At 36.5% G+C, this 24,461-nt stretch overlaps 1 protein-coding gene and 1 pseudogene across 2 annotated transcripts in view; one reads left to right on the top strand and one right to left on the bottom strand.

Annotated features, from left to right (window-relative positions):
* Window positions 1-24,461, top strand: part of LSAMP (limbic system associated membrane protein) — a 639,680-nt gene that overhangs the window by 239,331 nt on the left and 375,888 nt on the right. The gene's annotated exons all lie outside the window — the stretch shown is intronic.
* LOC105725041 (small ribosomal subunit protein bS18m-like) lies at window positions 11,332-11,766 on the bottom strand (annotated as a pseudogene).

The raw sequence follows: 24,461 nt of genomic DNA, 5'->3' as shown, positions 1-24,461 counted from the left end.
CTGCAATTATTAAAAGTGAGGATCATTACTCCTTTTGTAATGATAAAGGCCATTTAAAAACATATCAAAATGCATTAGGACCTTCTCTAATGGTTTCTTCTACCCTAAATCCAAGCAGTTTTGGGAGTTTTCAGGCAATGTGGTCACAGGGCTGAGTTTCTGGGACTGTCTATCTCTGTTGAAGGCCTTCCTTAGAATGAGATGGTTTTGCTTTTTTTTTTTTTTTTTTTTTTTTGAGACTGAGTTTTGCTCTTGTTACCCAGGCTGGAGTGCAATGGCACGATCTCGGCTCACCGCAACCTCCGCCTCCTGGGTTCAGGCAATTCTCCTGCTCAGCCTCCTGAGTAGCTGGGATTACAGGCACGTGCCACCATGCCCAGCTAATTTTTTGTATTTTTAGTAGAGACGGGGTTTCACCATGTTGCCCAGGATGGTCTTGATCTCTTGACCTCGTGATCCATCTGCCTCGGCCTCCCAAAGTGCTGGGATTACAGGCGTGAGCCACCGTGCCCGGCCAGTTTTGCTTTTTGAAGTCTAAGAAATAAGTGGGCTTTTCCTCTAGATGTGTCACATTGCCAAGACACAGTATTTTCTAAATGTCATCCAGACTCAGAGGAAGCCTTGATTTGTAGCACTTGCCAATTTCCTTGGTGTAAATTCCCACTATGGCCACTTGAGAGGCTCTGCGGTATCTATGCAGTGTTTATTTGTGATCTGCAAAAATGCCAGCACCACTCTCTTTTCAAAAATATTTCTATTGCTCTTCCTTATACCAGGAAAATTATTTATCTAGACTACCACTTAGGTGCCTTACTTCATTTAAGCTTTCACTGAAATGTCCCCTCCTCAGAGTGGTCTTCATTGACCATATATTAATCTTTATCCACTTTTTGTTCATAGTACTTTCGGTACCATGACCTGAAACTATATGTTCACTTGTTTATTATCTGTTTATTATTCCCCCACTAGAATAGAAGCTAATGAATTAGTTGTTCTTTATTATCGTATCTCCAGCACCTAGAATAAAATTGACTTGTAGTAGGTGCTCAGAAATAATTATTGCATTAATGAATGAAATGCACAAATAATCAATACTGATGAGATGAAGACTGCAAAGACTTTTTACAATTCTGGAATATTTTTAACAAGAACTGTCAATGGTCCATCTCACTGTGCTTTTCCCATTCCTCATTCATCTTTCTATCATAGTATCTGCTGAGTATGTGTGAGTTTTGTGTTAGACTCAGAGCCTCTTAGAGAAAGATACCATTTCTTATTTACTTTTGAATTCCCCCTTTCCTGCAATATAGTAGAAGCTCAAGAAATACATGTTAACTGAGCAAATAAACTCATCACATTGTTTTATTATTACTATCCCGTTTCCCAGGAGTGGTTTACAACGTATCTTTAGGTTATAATAAAAGAAGCTTGTGTGAATCTTGCAAGGCCAGGAAGAACTTCAGAGCAAATAAACAGACTGCATTTTACTCTTCAAACAGGCTAAAGGGAGACTAGAAAGTCAAGAGGATGGAGTCAGTTTTGGCAGCTGCCAATGAGAAGCAGCAAAGTCCCTGGGATTTTAGGCCAAGGAAGAAGCCCTGAGGCATCACAGGTTAATGGCTCCCATGGGGCTTCCCTCGGGAAACATGCAGATACCAGGCATTTATAAATATGTTGTATGGTATCAAATTAGACCTTTAATCGATCGGGCTGCATGTGATCTCAAAGTTAACTATTCCTGGGGGGTCTTCCTGGAAAAGCATGGGTCTGATAGGAGGCACTTTAGATGCAATGGCTTTTGTACATTTGCTTTTCCTTATACATAGAAGGATCACTAATTGAGGCAAAGAATTCCCACTAACAAATGGTCGGGATGGCGACGGCATTTAAGGGCATATAGATATGATATTTGACACCAGTAAGGAGCACCAATGAACTTTGAAAGAGCTTGATGTTTTTATGTGTTGGAATGATATGCAAAGAAAAATGTGTACAAAATACTGTATGTTCTCACTAATCAATGAGAGCTAAATGATGAGAACACACAGACACATAGGGGAAACAACACATACTTGGGCCTATCGGAAGACAGAGGGTGGGAGGAGAGAGAGCATCAGAAACAAATAACTAATGGGTACTAGGTTTAATACCTGGGTGATGAAATAATCTGTACAACAAACCCCCATGATGCAAGGGTGCCAATGTAACAAACCTGCACTTGTGCCCCTGAATGTAAAGTAAAAGTGAAAAAAATGTGTACAAAGGGAAGATTATGCCTTCTGTAACTATGTAAGATAAATCAGAATGTGATATACCTTTGGTGCGGCTATTGTAAAGAAGCTATGTACTGGGAAAAGAAAGATGCTGTGTGAGTCAGAGGGAAGTTTCATAACTCAATACCTTACTGTGTAATATCTGTGAAGGAAGAGTTTTCTGTCAAGTGGAAAAGGAATAGGAAGAATACAAAGCTTTCATGTTTGCTGGGTTCTTGCTTCTTTGAAAAAATGCACTACTGGCATCTGAGGCAATAGAAAGATCACTGTAATTGTGAAAGATGAGTAGAAAGTAGAGACCAAGCAAAGAAAGAATAAAAGGCTGAATTTTTTTCCTTTTCTGTGGTTGTTTGAGATAGCTAGTACTGAAAAGCACTTTAAAATTCAGTAAGTCTAATATCTTAATTTTTCATCCTTTTTCTGGGCCAGGTTTACCATCTGTAATTTGCTCAAAGATACCTATATAGATATCGGCAGTTAGGGCCTAAATTTAGGATATCTTTGGTTTCCTCTTAAGCCAGTCCACTTTTGCATTACACGTCACTAGGATATCCAGCTAAACTAACGTGGCACCACCTATGAACCATGTGCAATATGGAAAGAGTACAAAATAGGCCAAGAAGCTGATATAGAGCTGAAGGATAAAAGAATTGAAAACATTTAATTTAGAAGAACTGTGAAGATCAGAGAGATCAAGATAACAGCATGATACATGCTTTGTTGTGTTTTTTATTGTCTCAGTGAATATGATCGTTATTATTTACACACACCAACACCCCTCCCACCACCTGGTTGCCCCTCCTTCCACCTACTACCGCTAGAAATACTCTCATGCATAACAGGACTTTTCTTTTATGCTGACTCAGCTGTGTCCAAAGCCACAGGCTGAATATACTGAGAGGCATATCCAGTTGATGCAAACCCTGCTGGTCAAATGATTTTCCAGGACAGAGGGATAGAGTAAAATTAAAATACCAAGGAAGAGAAGCCACAAGTGGAAATGGTAATTTAGGTCTTCTGCAAATAAAGAGAAAGATTATATGGTGTAAGAAGCAAGAGTGTGGAGAAATAGAATGCAGTCCTATAATTTTATTGGACTAATTTTGAGTCCTTGAAGCTTGGTTTTCTCTTTATAAAATGAGGAGATATGTCAGGATGTCCTAATGGTGCCAATATGATATAATTAAATCTATTCAAGAAATTATCCTTATCTTGATTAGGTAAATAGATCTTGATTAATTCTACTCTGATTAACCACTGCTTCTCAAAATGTCCTAGAGGCATCTACCAATTCTACAGAAGAATTCACCATTTTCTCCCAGCAGAAACTAAAAATGTTCCCTGTATCACACAAGATAGAGATCAAGCCAAAATCCAAATGCTATAAAACATAAAACACTTCTACAGATGGTTGTGGTTTGCCTTGCAAGAGGAGATGGTATTGGTCAGGACAAGATGATGGAGGAAAAGAGGGAGGGGTAGGTATAAAGGAGATTTTCCTTTAAAACATCAAAAAGACTTTATACATCTTTTCTGCCCTTTCATAAAGACTTCATCTGGCAGCCAGATTGCCTTAATGGTCTGCCTAAAAAGGCCCACCCTGGCCTGACATAGCCAGACACACAATCTCCAGCTTTGCTTCACTTCTTTGATGCTGTCACATGTCCTTCATTTTCCACATTTCATTCATTCTTTGCCTTTATGCTACAAGGATAAAAGTACCTGGCATTAAAAAAATCAGCTTATAATTTTTTTTTAAAGGGGTAGGCATTTCATGCAGCCTTTGATTTCCTTTCAGGAGAAAATCATTACTTTTCTTTAAAGGAAAAACTAGAGAGGTTTTTTTTTTTTTTTTTGCTTCGTTTTCCTCCTTCTCACCTTTTACCCCAACTCCTCCATTTTCAGCAGTAACTAATAGCACTGGGTGTGGTGCAGGTAACAGCTAGATAAATAATTTTCTCCTGGAAAGCTTTCATGCTGCTACAGTGAATTTAAAAAGCCTGAACATTAATTTACTGTTAAAGAATGACAATAGATAATTAGAATGTTTCAAAGCATAGCACCATATTCAACATCTGTTGAATATGTTAAGATAACTGTATTTAATACTAGGTGGCATTAAGGAGGAATGGTAATCAATAGAGTATAATGAGTGTAGCCTGCAAAATCTAAAAGGAGGATACATAAGGGAGATCTGAAGCATTGTATGTGAAGGAGGGTATAAATGAAAACAGAGTAAAAACCTTATAGTACAACGGAAACACTGTATGATAGAATCCCTGTGTGTGGAGGAACACAAATAATAAAATGAGGTCATAGGGATACACTCTAAACTATCTCTTCAAAACCATGAGACTGCTCTTAAAATATGGAGGAACACAGAGCATCTGTAAAAGAAGAGCAAGTAGTAATATTCATGGTTAAGGGTTGGCCATACATGGAGTGTATAAATACCCACACGGGGGAAAAAAAAAGACAAGATAAGATTTTCAGATGAGATAAATGACTACATTCTACAGTAGGTGTTTAGAACTCAAATGAAAAGAATATGTCTGGAGATAATCCTTATATTTAAACAAGAACTGATACTGGAGATATGTGTAAATGTGTAAAAAGTAAAATCACAAAATTCTGGAGGGAGAGGGGAAAAATGAAGAAATCTATCACCAAGCTATTAATCTCCAGGAAATGAAACTGTGCCAAAATGTGAGAACTGAAAAAAAAAATAAGTAAAGAAAAAATATACAAAGTTAAATCACAAGGAATCTGGAAACATTTAGAAGACTTCATTGGAAATTCAAGATATATGGATTCTAAGAATCAAACAGACCAAGGAATGGTGAAAGGAAAACAAAACTGTGACTATACAGTGAAGTCAAAGAATCTCTTGTTGGAAAGAGAAAAATGAAATCTTTGAGGAAGAGAAAAACAATGATAAAGAACTGGAAAAATCAACCAGCAAGATTCAGTACCAAGCAAGGCAAGAATTCTAGAAAGCCTTAAATATAGTAAGATCCCATAAAAGGCACTAAAAACATATATGATACTAAAAATGTCTTTCAATCAGGTAACTGAGTCTGTTAGTAACAATTGTATCTGAAACTCAAGTGTGCTTGCAGGTACCTGAAACACAGGTTTTAAACGCTCCTGCTGAAATATAAACTCTATTGTACCAAATTTTATATTTTTAAAGATATCCCCAAATCCCAGTTACCCCAGGTCAAAATGTCTGAGTTATTTTTGACTTCCTCGTTCTCCCTTATTTCTCACTCAGTTACCTGGTCATATTGATTCTGTCTTAAAATGACAGCGAACTTCTGTACTTACCTCCTGGGTTCAGTGTAACATAATAAGCAAGAATGCAAATGCTAGAGTTGACTGTCAGGATTTATACTCTTGTCCTTTCACTTACTAAGATCTATTAAGTTACTTAACCTCTGTGTGCCTCTCTTTTCTCATCTGTAAACTGGAAATAATTGTAGTAAAATGCATCATGGCTTGTGGTAAAGTTAAATTAGTTAATACATAAAAGTTTGATAAATTTAGCTATAACGATGATGAAAGTGAAGCTGATGATGAAGATATGATGATGATAATAATGATTTCAGAGCCTTCTAATTCTTCATGTGACCTAGTCTTTGAATGAGTCTCCCAGAGTCTACTTTCTGTTCTCCCAGGTTCAAATTTTGTACCTGTTATAAAGTTGACATCATACAGCACATATGATGATGTTTTCTCCTCCTGTTCAAAAGCCTTATTGCTTATAAAATGGCTCCCATATCTATTCACATTAAAATGTCCTCCGTCGGCCGGGCGCGGTGGCTCAAGCCTGTAATCCCAGCACTTTGGGAGGCCGAGGCGGGTGGATCACGAGGTCAGGAGATCGAGACCATCTTGGTCAACATTGTGAAACCCCGTCTCTACTAATAGAAAAAATTAGCTGGGCATGGTGGCGCGTGCCTGTAATCCCAGCTACTCAGGAGGCTGAGGCAGGAGAATTGCCTGAACCCAGGAGGCGGAGGTTGCAGTGAGCCGAGATCGCGCCATTGCACTCCAGCCTGGGTAACAAGAGTGAAACTCCGTCTCAAAAAAAAAAAAAAAGAAAATGTCCTCCGTCATTAGAATCAGTCAACCCAGTATCTACAACTTTTCCTCTGCTCCTTTGCCTATTTTCCTCTCTACTCTGATGTGTCCTACTTGTTCTTCCTCAAAGTGCATCCTAATTTTGATATCACTTTATTTTTTCCTTCTTACTATTTTTATTATCAGGGATGCTTTTAAATCTAATCTTTGCCTATTAGAAACCTTTCTAGGTCTTCTGATTAGAAATGTTGACCATTCACTAAAATATAAAGATGATCCCTATATTAATACTAAATGGGCAACTGTCATTTATTTGAATGATAACAGTATGCCAGAAACTCTATCTTATGTGGTAAATACTACCTTGTCATCATTTTAGAAATAAGGAAACGTATGCTCTAAAACATAAAGTAACTTGTTCAAAATCACCCAACCAAAAAGTTGAAACTGATGTACCAACCCAATCCCATCTGCTTCAAGGTCCCATATGCTCTAACTAACCCATTACACTGCCCTAATACCTGTGTATGTGTTTATTTCCTACCTGATACTATCCTCTATTCCCACAAATTAAAAACCTCTTAAAGTCACTGTCTTACTTGTACGTATCTTGCAACACTTTCTTCCATGCAATAAGCATGCAATCATGCTGAATTGAATTGAATTTCTCTGGTACTTAGAAAAGTGTGCTTGGCTGTGCTGGAGGTATGGGATGTAACCTTATCTTGTTTCCTCGGTTTTAAATCTAGGGCATTTTCTTAAAAAAGAAATCATCTATGGGTTTCGTTTTATCCCCACCACTTCAATCATTCTGGCTCCAGAGGTCACATACAGATAATTCTCTTCTTCAATGTATATCAAAACAGCCTGCATCTGCCTAAAGTCAGAAATCTATCAATAAGGCCAAATTTGAAAACTCGAAGGAGATACTAACTGAAGGAGGTATTTATTATATTTTATGCAGGTGTAAACAGAGACCAGCAATTAGACCTAAGCTTTGACTCCACCCTGTGTTCTTTGTTTATGGACCTCTCTCAGTAATCTATAATAGTCATTGTGATGCTAAAATTTCGACCTTTATTTAAAAAAAAAACCTCAAAAAATATATCCTATTATAAGAATGCACAAAAATATACATTACCAGACTCAACTCTCTCCTAAAATTCAGATTCAGTAGGTCTGGTGTGGGATTCAGATATCTCTAGTGAAAAGACAAGCAAACAACAACAATATCAAAACACGGGTGGCTCTTCATTGCCCTTTCTCCATTCTATTTAGAAATGGTATTAGGAAAGATTTTCTCTAGACAGTCTTCTTATTTTCTTTAACCATTTTGTCTATTCCCTCTTCACTTATATAGAAATACCTACCCTGAAAAAATCGAGTTGCATCTTTGGACATCTCCGTAGCATCTTGTCATAGCATTCATGATGCTCTAATTGCTTGTTTTAATTGGCAGACTTCTAGATTAGACTGTAAGTTTCATGAGTGCTAGACTATTTCTGTTTTATTCACCATCATATATAATATATATATATTTAATATACATATGAGTTTAATATATATTTAATTTAAACATTCAGTGTTTTTATAAACAAATAAGGTAACTAATTTCTAAAATATGGTATCTACTTTCCTGTAGGAAATGTATTTTATGAAAAGCAGCTTAGGAATAACTGAAATAGTTCTTCATGGTGTTATTATTTGGGCACATCATTTGCTACAGAGGCGTCATGAATGTTCTTGGAGTCTACCAGTATCTACCAAGTTATTTCCATGGGAGAATGATTTCTAGTTTTTTTAATTTAAAAGAACCTTTCAAACATAACACATTTGGAGACTACCTGCACAGATCAGGGTAGCAATTCCCATTTAAGCTGAAACAGAATATGTTCTATTCATTTTTAACAAAACTTGTATCTTTTCATATTTAAGTTTTATTCTGTGACTGTTCCACAACAATGATTCCTAAACGCAATCATTGGGTAGACTGAAACACAGTTACCTGGGTGATCTTTATAAAAATATAGATCCCTGATTCCTACAAAAGGGATTTTTATTCAATAAGTCTGTGATAGGATCTGTAGATCTAAATTCTTAAATCTCATTCTAAGGAAATCAGATGCATAGACATCTGATTGGAATATCAGTCTTTGGTCACAGTGGCAATGAAGATGGGAGTGTGGTGTTTGAACAATAATGGCTGTCTGTCTTAGGATATTGTGATGAAGAATAACAATAATTTGTCTGAAAGTGCTTTGTGAAAATAAGGGGACATATAAAGGCTAAGTATTTAGGAGGCTTGTACTTTGCATAAGTTATATTGATGTTATCATTATGCAACACTTGCAAGGGTTTCTGGTACTGTGAACGATGTGCCTCCTTAGGAAACAGGTTCGTTTTGGATATGTTAAGTCATTATAGACATAAACTTTCTGTGTAGATTTAGAAGTATTTTAAAAATAATTACGTCAGTTCAAAACTTCATCATCAATGTTCATTTGGCATTGACGACTGAAGAATTATGTGTTGAATTATGACTTTTCAGTTTGGACTGTAAATCTGCCCTTTGTTATTGTGTTAGCATAACTCTAGGGAAGGAAGGATGAAAGAAGCTGACATAATGACTCGAGTAAGGGTGTTTGAATTGTTTGGCAGTGTTCTGATTTTTACAACTAAGTTATACCTGGATGAAGTATGAATTTTTCAAATTTGTCATTTGATAAAAATAATTGACTGAATGAGCAAACGTCTCCAGATCTGAGTCCAAGTTGTTTGTTATAATGCTATTATAAGGATTTTATATGTACTTAGATCAAATACTATTTCTTTGACCAAGCACAATTCCTACATACAGGGCAAAACTAATGGTTAAAAGAATTACCTGGAGTACAAAACACTATGAAAATTATCTTGGGCTGTTCTTGGCTGACTTTTAGCAGCATTCATTTGCTGCCTTTATTTCAGCAGCTCTTTCAATATTCTACAAATCATATTCATGGAATCACTTAACCAATCTTAAGGATGCAACCATCTTTGTGGTAAAAAGTAATAGCTATTTAACACAGCACTGCCCACAAAACATCACATTGAGGTTATTATTCTCTCTTCAAAACTTTAGAAAAATTTTTATAGTAATAGCCATCATAATGGCTATGTTTTGTATTATGTTGGTTACTTTGTTCTACTTATAGAGATGCAATTCAGTAAAGAAAGCATAACTTTTGTAGGTAACAAAATAATTAGCCTGTAAAACTATTGGTCATCAAATCCAGGCATATCTGACATTTTATCTTTTTCCTCCACTTCCTCAGCCTTGAAAATGAGCAGTTTATTACATCATAAGAAGAATTGTATGATCCTTTTCTATTAACTAAAAGTCGTTTCAAATCACATCACCCATGTTTTTCCCTCTCCCAGAAATCTTCCCTATGGAACAGCTCTTTTCCTCACTGTAACAGGTATTTAACTTGTTTACTATCCTTCCTTTCCTTCCCTTTCCTTCCCTTTTTTTTCTTCTCTTCCCTTTCCTTTCCTTTCTTTTTCTTTCTTTTTTAGATGAAGTCTCGGTCTGTTTCCCAGGCTGGAGTGCAAGGGTGCACTCCTCTTCCTGGGTTCAAGCAATCATCCTGCCTCAGCTTCTTAAGTAGCTCGGATTACAGGTGCCTGCCACCATGCCCAGCTAAATTTTGTATTTTCAGTAGAGACAGAGTTTCACCAGGCTAGCCAGGCTGGTCTCGAACTCCTGACCTCACCCACCTTAGCCTCCCAAAGTGCTGGAATTACAGGCGTGAGCCACCACACCCAGCTAATATCATTTCTAATACTCTAGCTTTTAACAGAAAAATGATAAAAATATCTAGGATAAAAAAATCCAAATCTTCATATCTCCACTTCAGGTAATGAACTCTCCTTGCATCTTGTATTTTGCCTGTCTTTCCTTTATAGTTATAATTATAAATTCATTTGAGCAGTTATTTGAATAGTGTCCATTGCCCCAATTGAACTTCAGGTTCCATGAGCGCAGGGACTGTATTCATGTAATGCATGTATATACCCCCAAGACAAAGCATAGAACCTGACATATATTTATTGTACATATTACCTCTGATGTTCTGGAGACTAAGTATATAATCTCAAAAACATTTGTCATTTGAAAAAATAATTGAATGAAAATAAGCAAACATATTCAGATCTAAATCCAAGCTGTTTGTCCTAATGCTATTATAAATATGTTATATGTACTTAGAACAAATATTACTTCTTTGGCCAACAATAACAAAAACTACTAAAAAGATTAGGCGGTCAAAAGTATTTGTTTCTAGCAGCAGTTGATTAGGTACATTTTCTGACATTGTTTTCTGACAATATTCTTGGGGACTGTCAACATGTCACTGATACGGTTTGGATTTTGTGTCCCTGCCTAAATCTCATGTCAAATCGTAATCCCTAATGTTGGAAGAGGGGCCTGGTGGGAGCTGATGGGATCCTGGGGGCAGATTTTCCCCTTGCTGTTCTCATGACAGTGAGTGAGTTCTCAGGATAGCTGGTTGTTTAAAAGTGTGTAGCACCTCCCCCTTCACTTGAATCTTCCTGCTCCGGCCATGTAAGACATGCCTGCTTCCCCTTCCAGCATGATTGAAAGTTTCCTGAGGCCTCCCCAGCCATGCTTCCTGTACAGTCTGTAGAACCATGAGCCAAGTAAACCTTTTTTATTTATAAATTACATTCAGGTATTTATTTATAGCAGTGTGAGAATGGACTGATAACACTCACCTAATCAATTCTTCCCTCTCTAACCTCTTCCTTCTACCCAAATTCACCCTCTAATGTGCAGCCACCAAGCATAGATGGCATTCTCCAACAGGGAGTTCTTGAGTACAAAAGTTATACCCTTCTATGATCTTACTAGTGTGTTTATTTTCTTTATTTTTTTAACTGTAAAATAAGTTTATTGGTGGTAGCATGATAGAATTTATTCCCTGTATCTGATGTTACAAATTATAGGGTCCTTGAGATATGCAGGAGTTTGGTATGTAACTGGTATAAACCCCATTATTTGAGCTCTCTTACTTGCTTTTGTGATTTCTTTCTGTTTCTTCCCACAAAGACCTGTAATGTGCCTTCCATAAATGCATCCAGTAAATGGAGAAACAAACTGGGACAAAAGCTGTACATTCTTGTAATCTATAAGCTTTCCACACAAGATACATTTCTTAAGGGGTTGTTTATAAGCGTTTTCCATTGGAATGGGCAGGTCCTCCTTGCTGGATACATGTTTATATTGTGAACAACCTCTTCTCTACAGCACCGTATGAGTCCCAGGATGTGTAAGGCTGACAGTAGCTGTTACTAGGTGTGTCAACTTCTTCCTCCTTAGACCACCGCAAATAGCAACCATAGCGACCATAGTTCTGTGTCTCTTCCACCTAGTGTGTTTATTTTCTAAGCAGAGAAATTATTTGAGGAAGTTACCATAGATGAAACTGTTTCCAGATATCTACAAAGGTTTTCATGTTTTGTGGGGACTGAAGTACAGCAGGAAGCAGCACAAGCAGACAGAAAGAAGCCTTGGCATGTAAGTCCTTGTTTTCATCCTGTTTGCTTATATTCTTGAGAAATTTAAACTGCGTCACAATCATAGGGGTTATGCTGCAGGAAGGAGGAGGAGGACACTGCTAGTAAGAGGCATTTTTTTAGGTAGTAGAAGTTGGGTAGCTGAGACCCTTGCAGAGACACTGGGATACAATATCTTCTCATAAAATGTAAAATGATTAAAATCCAATTTGATAAAATCCCAAGGACCAAGACTGCTGCAGGAGGAGGAAAGAGGAAAGAAAACATAGTGAGAACATATAGCGCTAAAGGAACTTCAGGTAGGGAGTTTTATCGAGATAGAACATTGTTTTGCCTAAAACTGACTGCTGAAGTCCTTTTATTTATTTAATTTTGAAATGTATTTATTTTTATTATCTATTTTCAAGGGCAGGATATAGATCCAGATGAGAAATAGGTTGGTTTATCTTAGGCCCCCAAGTGACAAGAATCTGTTTCTTTGCTTGGTAGCCTTTTTTTTAAGAGGTGCAGATAATCTGTTACCCAGATACCTTAAACCATCGTATTCCTTCTTAGCATTCAAGAGTATATTTCCTCTGTTTCATCCTGTGTTTTCTACTCTACGTATTGCTGGTTTAGGTAATAAGGCTTAGATTCATCCCTGCTTCCTAACTGATCTACTTGCTTTAAATCTCTTCCCTTTTGGCCAGGCGTGGTGGCTCACACCTGTAATTCCAGCACTTGTGGGGGCTGAGGTGGGCAGATCACTTAAGGTCAGGAGTTCAAGACCAGTCTGGCCAAATTGGTGAAACCCATCTCTACTAAAAATATTTTTAAAAAATAGCCAGGAATGCTGGCATGTGCCTGTAGTTCCAAGTTCTTGGGAGGCTGAGGCAGGAGAATTGCTTGAAGCCGGGAGGTGGAGGTTGCAGTGAGGTGAGATCACGCCATTGTACTCAAGCCTAGGTGACAGACCAAGACCCTGCCTAAAAACATAAATAAATAAAAATTAAATCTCTTTCTTTTTACATGCCTATGCATTCATACACGAGCACACATGCATGCACAGACACACACACACACGTACACAGGACTATCAGAGTGATTGTCCTCAAAGACAGGTATTATTATGTACTAAACCTACTTTCAGTGTTTTCTCATTTCATCATTTAAGCTCTAAGTTCCTCTCTCCAATTTTCAAGACTGCCCACTGATTTAACCCCAGTATGTCTAATAGAATTTACCACAATATGCCTTGTATCCTAGCAGCGGTTTTATAAAAGCATGATTCTCTCCATTTAGATTGTGAACTTCCACAAGTCAGAGACATTTTGTTTAACTGCTGCATCCCTATAATAACTAATATGCGATTCCGCATGGTAGGTACTCAATACATGCTTAATGAAGGGGTAACTACTTTTCATGAGTTTGAGGGCAATCTCATCTAAGCCACAAGAGAAACCTGATAAAAATACCACCTCCCCTCACTTTTTTGGTCATGATATGAATTTTTAAAAGCTTCCACAAGACTGATTCTACTTCTCATCCTTGAATAATTTTTAAAGAATTATTTTTATCATATTATTTTGTTAGCTTTTGTAATTATCACTCTCGTTTGGTTTATTCACATGTGGCATTTCATATTGTAACATGCACACAACACATTGTTAAAACTTACCAACCTATTTTGCATTTATTGAATCTCAAAAAGCCTGTATCATACTTGCCTTGTGGGAGATTTCTTATGTAGAGTATTCATGTGCTCTATGTTACACAGATTCCTATTAACTTCCATCATGGCAAGATGTCTCTCCTTTGATTTCGACTAGTTTCCCTTGTCACTTATGAAAGGTAGGATCCAAACATTCCTTATCTTAAATCTCTGAGACATACTACAGTTCAGAGATGTCAGCCTTGGAAATTATTGTTCCTTCCTACAATCAGCATTATATAAAGCCCTAACACAAGAACACAAACACTGCACCTTAGATATGTAATTCACTTAGTGAATCTTTCAGGGCAGTGGTTTTAAAACTCTGTTCCAAAGACTTCTAGCATTCATTAGAGGCGTCTCAAGATGTTTCCTATAAAAAAAAGCTACTACTCTTGCCAACTTTGCTTTTATCTATTTATATAACTTGGGTTCCAAGTAGGATTTACTTGGGAAAACAACACAACAACACAATTTTCAAACTTTAATGAAAACGTGAAATGAACTATGTTAGAGGATGAATAGAAAGATATAGAAACCTGATACTAACCGTAAAGAACCCTTCGATTATTGGAAGCTTTTTAATACCCATTTCTCACTTTATTTAATACTTACCCCATTGAAAATCACTTATGAAGACCAGACGTTACTGCTTTCTGTTCCTATTGGTATGATAATCACACCACTTCCCATTAAAAAATGACTCAGGATTTATTTTTTCCTGTAAGTATGAGTCTGTCCATGTGCTAGATATGATACTAGTTATAACAACTGGTTTAAACAAACAAAAATTTGGTATGGTTCCCAACATTATGTACCTTATTATCTAATGGGGCTTGTGTTCTCATACCCATCATTCCTGACACAACAAAGAACCTTTGGTTGCTTAGTTGATTGTTTCATCCTTTCGCTACTTTGACAAAATAAGATCGTGGCAGTAGTTGCAGCCGGGCAACATCATAAAATGGTGCTGATTGCTCTTCCGTATGCAATAATCTTTGCCTATAATGCATTGTGTTCCGATTTTAAATATGGAATTGTTACTTCTGTACTAGTACTATACTTAGAATTTCCTTTTTATTTTTCCATTTTTTTTTCTGTAAACTAATACCTCCCTACCTCTTTTGAGAGCAGAAGTTATTTTTCATAAATCCATGAAATCTTCCATTTCCTTCTGCTTCTGGTGCAATTCTTTACACATATAGAATACTCCATACAGTGTCTGAAAATGCTGATTATATTTCTGCATTTCTGGCTCTATGAGTGAGGTTAATGATTGAACTATTGCAGGTATTTTTGAGCCTCATGCCAAGCTCTATCAAGGTAGAAGATTATTCTTAACAGGGATATTATGTCAAGACTATATATATCAAGTGAAGGGTTAAACTGGGTGACCTCCAAAGCTCCTCTACTTCTTAATTTTATGATTCTGTGTTGTTGCACAAGGATGCAATTTTATGAACAGAAAAATAAGTTTGCCTTTGGGTGTTAGGCTTTCACATCCTTCAATGTGAGTTTTCATTGGATTTACTATAACTATTAGCACAGTGTTCTCTGCATTGTACTGAAAGTACCAGGAACCTTGGCTCTGCTTCTTAGCACAGAAATGTCTTTCACAAATCATCCTGCAAATATGTCTGCTTACACCCATTTGACACTCACTTTGACCCAGTCTTTTTTTTTTTTTTTTTTAATCAGAAGAAAAAGGAAGGATTCTAAGATGTAAATATGTGTGATTGAATGTGGGTATGCATATGTGCTGCCATAGATCTGCTTCCTCTTCACTTTCCTTGGGCATATACCTCTCCTACAGTGAATAATGTTTATGGATTGATATCAATATTTATTGATATTTAGACTTCCTGGCTTCCCAGCACGTCTCTGGATGCTTTGGTTGAATCAAAGCAGGATACAACTAGATAGGACAAATAAGTTTGAGTGTTCTATATCATTGTAGGATGACTATAGTTAACAATAATATATTCTGTTGTTTCAAATAGCTGGAAGGAGGACATTGACTGTTCCCAACACAAAGAAATGATAAATGTTGGAAATGATGGATATGCTAATTACACTGATCTGATAACTATACCTTATATGTATCATACATATGTACAACTATTAAATGTCAATTTTTTTAATTTTAAAAATGAAAAAGTTTACCTCCCAAAGAAAGAAAAAGAAGAAAGCAAGTGTACCCTTGGCCTTGCAGAGAACAAAGAACTATTTATAATAGTGTAACCTAAAAAATAAGAACAATAATCCCAGCTTTCTCAGCACAAATGTTATATACTGTGAGTAAAGGCTCATCATGTAGGTTAAAGAACAATTCCATTGGTGAATGTATTTATTAAAGAATTCTTACAGTTTAGACTTGTCCTCATATTGATGGAGGGGACATTTGAGAAGGTGGGCAGTGGAGAAGTTGGCATAAGCCAGTGCACAAAGGTAAAATACAAAATAATAAGGCCAGGTGATGATAGGATATGAATTGAAGCAAAGAGTAGCACATTTAGCCAAGTTCAAAGACAAGGATGGAAAAGAGAGTGGTGAATAGGCTAAATGATGGGTGATTAAAGGGAAATTGATGGAGTTTTTATATGATGTGGTAGACAGCAGAGAGCCACTGTACATGATTTGGATTGAGTATTCTTTTTGAGACTTAGCTATATAGAGAGAAAGAGCACAGAGATAAGAAAGTCAACTGAAAGATGGTCACAAAAATCACCCTATGATGTAATAAGTTGCTTACTATTATTGTTCAAGTGAAGGAGAAGGGACAAATATAAGATATGGCTAGACTTGATGACCAATAGTTTTATAGGCTAATTCTTTGGGTGCTTGTTAGTGAAGTTATCAGTTTTCTTTACTGAAAAGTGCCTCTGGTCCATGAGTAGGGCAAAAGAATGACCACAATAAAAGACACAGCTATTATGATTGCTATTATTTTATCTGTTTGGAGATTTCAAGAGAGAATAATAGTCTTAATGTGGTATTTGGTAGGCCGGTGCTGTGTTAAACAGCTATTTACTTATTACCCTACGGTGGCTGCCTCCTAAAGATGGGTGAAGTGATACCCAAGAATATGGCTTGCAGAATATTTGGGGATCAGCTCACATAAAAGGCACCATAAAAAAGCAAGGTTTCATTATCAATAGTCATAACAGTGTTGGTTGTTACTGTTGTCTTGGGAAGTTTATAAGAACTAATTGCAGTGGTAGCTCATACTGCAGCTATAAGCTGTAGAAATAATCTTTTGGTTCATAATATTTAAAATGTCCAAAGGCAGCTAAACAGCCTTTGGAAATAAATGAGACTGCTTTGATTTTTACCTGAGACAATGCACAAATCTGGCATTTTCTGATTTGGAAAAGTTCTGAGTCTGGAAATTAAACTGTCAAAGTTGAAAAGTATAGGAATGTGAGGACCAAAAACTGTTTAATCAAAGTGCTGGATACTTTTTCAAAAGGGGTAGGAAATAGATTGTCCAATAACAATGTAGCTGTGTGAAATGCATCTTCAGAACAAGGAGAGATGGAAGAAGAGGAAGAAAGCAAGAGAAACCGAAGATTGCTTTCCCAATTCTTAACAAAAAGGAAAAAAAATGTTTTCCCCTCTTCTTCTATTTCTTCTGTTATGCCAGACAGAACATAAAATGTTAAATGAACTCTAGCTTTATCTTCAATTAAAGCACTTGCCTTTGTAATTCTTCCATAATCCACTGATTCAAATTTCTGAGGTTTCAAAATATTTGATGCCAAAGCAGTATTATACACATAATAGAAATCTAGCATTTGCATAGGTTTGCACACATGTTTTCCATTTTTAACAGTTCTATCCTTGCTATAAAGAAAGTGGTAACAGAAGATGAAAGTAAGTGATTTACACATCTTTTAACTCCCGAATTATTAGTGGGCATTTGACACTGTATTATAAATTCTAGAGTTACTATTAATGTTTTTCTAATGGATCTTTGTTATCCACAAGGAGATCAGTGTTCAGCCATTTAATTGGCAAACTGAAAAGCCCACAGTATATATCACATTCTGTTGCACCAACATTTGGATGAAGAAATAAAAAAAAAAAATGTAGCGGGATTTACCCAAATAGAGGTTTGCTTTGTTATAAGAGGTCTATGCTTGCATCCAGGACAGCTAACCTGCCTCCCTTTTTGTCACTTATTCAGCCAACATTTATTGAATGCCAGTCCTGTACTCAGCTCTGTTTTTGTGCTAAGATTGCAGGGATGTGCAAGATACCCATCACCATAAAGGACTTTTACCACAGCAAGAACACTCACCTGATTCTTTTAGCTAACATAACATTCATGTGTGTTGAAATAAGTAGGTCTTAAGATTTTTGAGAATTTAGTGGACAGCACTATTAACAATTTGCTCAGCTCTTTGTGTCTGTTTTGAGAAGGTGGGACTCTTTTTTTTTTCTCATTTGATCATTTATCTCCCTCCTTCCCAGTAGTCATTATTGATGTGGAAACTGTTATGCTTCCTGTTGTGAAGAGGGGGAAGAAACACTTCACTCAACCATGCCAATATAAGTGAACCAATCCTTACTTTTAGGTTATCAAGCAAAGCTTGAATCATGACACAAAACGTCCATTACATTAATGATTCTGAAAGCACACCTTCTTGAGAGAATAATTGAGAGAAGCTTGGTTCTTATATTTCTATCCCATATCCTCTCAATAACATTGCTACCATCTTTCTTGGGAGTTTTCCAGTGCTCTTATATCTAGGTCTGAAGTTGCCTTTATCCCTACTGCATTTTTTATGCTCTATCACAGGCTAAAGCAAAAAAATAGTAGTTGCTTGGGAAGCCACAGTAAGAAATTCCAGATATTTATATTCATCTTCTATAGATTTTCTTACCTCCAGAAGAAGTGAGAGACACTGACAATTAGGTCAAAAGAACTTAAGAGCTTTCAAGTAAACAAACAAACAAAAAAGGAAATGAAAGCCTTAAAATAATAAAATTGATCCAGTTCTTACTAATTCTGGTATAATTTTAACCCTTTTTGCTGTCAGAATATGGATGGCTGTGAACATATAAATAATTAGCTATAATTGTCACATGGCCAGAAGTCATATTTTTTTAACCATTAATCCATACATAGACACTTAGTACCTGACATGCTATAGAAGCTCAATTGATATTCATTCAATATATTAATTTAATTATTTATTTAGCCTTTTGGGAGAAGGTCGATAAAATTATTCTGTTTTTATAGTGTTGGTGGTTACATGACTCCGCATTCATCAAAACCAATAAAATTGTGCCCTAAAAGAAGTAATTTTATTGTATGTAAATAGAAAGTTTTTGAGTGAATGGATGCTCACCTCACATAGCATCCATGTATGCCTATTCAGTCTTCCTTTTATCGATCAGTCATTTTTGGGGGCACCACAATGAACTGGTCACTATTTGAATTTCAAAGAGATAGAGATAAATAAATGGTCTCCTTTGCTCCTGTCTAGAATTTGATCCTCTCTTCTCCACCTGCTCCCTATACTCCAATCGGTTATAGTTTCCTTTTATCAAAACCTCACCTTACTAGGGTCCCATGGATGATAGTTCCTCAGAGAACAGAAGGGCCCAGAAGCTCTAGATTCTTGGGATTCAGAAATGACTCAAGGCTAAAATAAAATCCTATTTTATTGATATTATGGGCGATAAGAAGTTGTGCTTTGTTGTTGTTATTGTTGTTTTGGTCCAAATACTTGCTGGCAAAAATATGTTCATGGTTCAGATTCACATATTTAAAAAATATCAGGTAGGGCCACCTACAGTTCAGTTATTTAATTGTTATTTGGGAAGGTAATGTGAGGATGTTACTAAGATAATAGGAACAGTATTAAGAGTCATAATACTTTGAGTGTAGTGGTCAGACTTGGTTTCCTATTCAATATAACTCAATTTTGTTGTTAGATTTCTATATTCCTGCATGATTTAATGAAATGTGATCTTATCTCCAGCTAATATAGTCTTATTAATCTAAACCAATAATAATAATCCTATTTCCCTTCTTAGCAACTGGCTTAGAATTTAAAAATCAAATGCTTGTTAAACGTTTTCTATATGCCATCTACTGTTCTAAGCACATGATTTGTATTAACCCATGTAATCATCACAACAATCCAATGTGGAATGCAATATTATGACCTCCATTTATAGATAAGGAATTTGAAGCACAGAGAAATAAAGCAAAGCCCAACATTAAACAGCTATGAGGTACAATGCTGGATTTCAAACTCAAGTCATCTTATTCCAGTTTTCATGATTTTACCACTATATTAACCTGCACACAATCCAATCCAATTCTTGTCCATGAGAAATGAGAAAAATAAACTGTTAAAAATTTCTCAGTTTTCTTGCATCTCAGGATTGAAAGAATAGGGAAGGAAGAGCCAGGAACCACAGAGATAGCAAAGTAATGGTCAGACACGCCACTCTGGAGCCTGCCCAACTTGTGTACTTCTTATTATGTGAGATAATAAAAGTCCTTATTGTATAAATCAGTTTGAGTCAGGATGTTCTCTTCTTTTATAGCCAAAATCATCCAACTAGTTATTAATATATTGAAGGCTAATTTCACTGCTTCTCACGTAGCAAGTGTGCTACATGTAGTGTCTTATATAACCTTCCAACCTAAAACCTGTTTCATTATACCCCTATCCAGACTGAGGGTTAGAAAAGTTAACTAATTAACCACAATCATATAGCAAGTAAATTATAGAGGCTGGTATGCTAGATGTTAGAATACATGTTCTTAAACACTCTGCACAAGTATGTCTGTTTTCCCAATAGTAAACATAATTTCATAATAGCTGTTTTATCCAGTGTCTGTTACACAAAGCAAATTTTAATTTTTATAATAGGAAATGTAATTATAAAATATGGATGTTTCCAGTTGTTAGATTTTCAAAGAGTAGCCACAAAGCGAGTATATTATATATATTCTGCTATCTTACGCCACTGAGCAATTAGATTAAATCAAAAATACTGGTTTCCTCTGATTGGCTCATAAGGCAAGTCAAGGCAATCGATAGGCATTGTGACTTCCTTGTTACTTTTTTCTTGCTTTGTATGTATGTAGATTGGAAAAAAATTTCCAAATTGAATTTTATTTAGTTATGTCTAATCTTATATATACATGCTTGTACCACATTGTCTTATTGAAGAGGAACGTAAAAAATGTTGGCATCTTAAAAATCTAAACACTAAAGCAAAGTACACAGGCAAGAACAATATATAGATTAAAGATTATCAAGAAAGCTGGCTGGCTGTCTCATTATGCTTTATCATACGTGAGGGTTAAGCTCGTTAATTGGCTGGAAATTCTTAGTGCCCATCATTGGAGTTTACAGCCTGTAACAAGAGGCACAAGCCTTCCTCACACTCATGTCCATTTGTTTCAAAAGTTTACTGAATGGTAGGCGTCAAAAATGGATAAATCTATTTTCACAAGATCCACTGTCAGTAATCAACAGCATGAGTGGCGAGAAAAATCAATTAGATTTAAAAAATATTTCCTGCTGAAAAATGCAATAATTCTGTTTCTACAAAAAATGAAATGGGTTTAAGAAAATAAGGTTGTCTTTGGAGGGTGTGATTTTAAGATGAAGAATTTATAAAATGAGTTTAATTTTTGGAAGGCCTTCCTTGTAAACAGTGATGGCTTTCTCTGTGAGGAATGGGGATTCTTCTGTTGGCATTGCTGGGCTTTGGACCTCTGGACACACTCATATGGTTGTGTATTGTTCACTGCTGCATCCTTCATAATAAGAATCAGAAAGGAAGAAAAGTGTGAATGAGAGGGAACAGGCTCTGGAAGCTTAACCTATGATGAATACCTTAGCACATGTATCCATCCCTTTCCTAAGCCTATTTTCCCATTTTTTTCTCTGGTCAGGATGTGGACTAGAAAACAGAAACAGATACTAAAGCACAATTGTTCTACTGCTAGATTCGCTACAGCCATTTTGGGAGAAAAGCAATTTAGGTTTTGGTGTTCCTTGCTATTTTTCCCCCATGTGCCTTATCCTGACTCCCAACAGTAGAGAATAGAGCTATTGATTTATTTATTATTATGAGAGACAGGATCTCATTCTGTCACTCAGGCTGGAATGGAGTGGTGTGATCAAGCTCCCTGTAAATGGAACTCCTGGGCTCAGGAGATCATCCACCTCAGCTTATCATGTAGCTAGGACTACAGCCATGTGGCATCATATACAGTTAGTGTTTTTTTAAATTTTTTGTAGAAACAGAGTCTTACTATGTTGCCCAGGCTAATCTGAAAATCCTGGCCTCAAGTGATCCTCCTGACTCAGCCTCCCAAAGTACTTAATCTGTAATAGCTCCTTGATTTATCCTAAAGTATTAATCACTAATGGTGGAATTGTTGGCATCAGTGGGGAAGATGTTCAGGTCATTGAGGCTGTCCTGCACCCTGTCAACTCACACCATGGGAGCAAACACCTATCGCATAGCCAGGGATATTCAAACCAATCTATGTCAGAACTCTGTAAGTTAGGAAGCAGATACGTGCTGAGAAAGAGCAGAAGGAAATGCGTTTCTCCACAAGACTTTTGGGGGACATTCTTAGAGGTTGTAAACATCAAAATTTCTCATTAAAATTTTACATCCTATCTGTGGGATGAGTTTCTATCAAAGGACGACTTGGCAGTCATGGTGAGGGGTGGACTGATTGGAACAAAACTGACAATAAAATGATGGTACTTTTTTTCTCTCTTGTTTCAAATGTAAATGAATGTTCTTTGATTCTTAGGAAATGCAGCTATAGGTCTACTTCCCCCCATGGCACAGAGAGAGCTCCTCTCCAGGGATATCATCTCTTATACCTGACAGATCCATTGGTCAGTACATAATAATAATAACTTTCAGTATGTCTTTCCTAAAACAAACACAGTGCTGATGGGCTGATGGAGTTCTTCATATTCTTCAGAAAAAGGAACAATCCAAACAACTTGTTTATTTCCACCAATAGATCTTGAAATACTTTTTAAAAAATACTTTAAGATGGACAGTCCTATCTATCCTAGAAACACGGGCCTCACCTTTTGAGTCTGTTGAGACAGAGTTGGTTTTCTTTCTTCAATTCTACTCTTCCACGGGTCCCTTCCTTTTCTTTCATCCCTTGGCTTCGTAGTTGCTCCTTTACTCTCACTGCCCTTTCACCCCTTACCAAATGTTTCTCCTCTTGATGGCTGTGCCTCTGTTCCTGCTCAGCTTTCAGTCTTTATATTCACACACAGGTTTATCTCTGCCCTGTTTCTGAATTGGCTTTGCATAATAACTCTATATTATTATATGTACTATGTTGTATATAAGCAGTGTGCACTGAGAGGTGTTGAGAACACTGCATGCCAAAATGTTTCTCCACGGGGGCAGAGGCAGTATCTGCCTTGGTGACTTACATTCTCTGCTTACATCACTTATATAGTGATTGATCCATGACAAGAATTCAGTAGATGGATGGAAGGACAGATAAATGGATAGAAGAATGGATGAATGAACAGATGGATGGATAAATGAATAGATAGATAGACAATCAGAGAGCTGTATATAGATCAGATATAAAGGCCAGCCACATCTTTGTAAGATCCTGTATCCTTTCTCATTTTGATTAGCTTCATTGTGTCTACATATTCACATCTTTTCCTCTATCCTTTTTGATGAGTGGATTTGTATAATAAGCTCTCAGTCCAAATAATGCTATGAAGAAATATGTCTTTACTCATGTGCAATACAACTGCATAAATTGTGAGCTGGATATGAGGATGCAGAGGCATAAGAATGATATAATGGACTTTGAGGACTCTAGGCGGGAAGGTTGGAAGGGGGATAAGGGCTTAAAGACTGTATAGTGGGTACAGTATACACTGCTTGAGTGACAGGTGCACTAAAATCTCAGATATCACTGCTAACTGCTAAAGAGCCTATCCATGTAGCCAAAAACCTCCTGTACCCAAAATACTATTAAAATTTTTAAAAAATTTAAAATTTTAGATTTAAAATTGTTATCAGGATAGGTTTGATGACGTGACATCAGGTAACAGGATTCTGCCGATGGATTCTAAATGTATACACTGGATTTTTTCTGGATACAAGGACTATATATTTTTTAAGCCTATGGTCCAATGCAATTGTAAAAAATGCATACATATATATGTACACATACACATGCATATATACACAAGCACACACAAGAATAACAAAATGGCATTATTGTTGTTCCAGTGCTGAGTGCTTGCAATTGCTTATAACAGTGCTACAAATTGAGAGCTAGTATAGAATAGTTCCTAGGAGCATAGACTGTGGAGCCAGACTTTCTGGATCCAATGGCTAGTTCTGCTACTTGTAACTTTGTGAATACAGACAAGTCGCTGAAGATCTCTGTGCCTCAGTTTTCTCATCTAAAAAATCGACATCATAATAGTACCTGGCTCCTTAATTTTGTATGAGGACTAAATATGTTAGTATGCAAAGCATTTAGAACTGTGCCTGGCACATGGCAAGTACTCCAGAGAGAGCAGTTGTGAGGAGATAAATTGGGGTATTGTTCTAATGGCAGAAGGCTGCTGAAAGTTTTTCTTTCTGAGTATTTACTACTATGTCAATCATTCATTCATTGATTCAGCCTGTAATTGAGCAATGACATGATAGGTATTATGGTAATCACTGGGGCTAAATGGGGGATAAAATAGACAAGTTCCTTAGCCCGCCAAAATTATAGTCATCCCTTGCAACAAACATATAAACATATAAAGAACAAGGAAATACACACATGCACACGTGAAAAC

Source organism: Aotus nancymaae, unplaced genomic scaffold (assembly GCF_030222135.1).
Source record: "Aotus nancymaae isolate 86718 unplaced genomic scaffold, 86718_ANA_hifiasm-v0.15.2.pri h1tg000011l, whole genome shotgun sequence".
Lineage (NCBI taxonomy): Eukaryota > Metazoa > Chordata > Mammalia > Primates > Aotidae > Aotus > Aotus nancymaae.
Note: the sequence above shows the minus strand (reverse complement) of the source record. Positions and strands in the feature narration are given on the sequence as shown.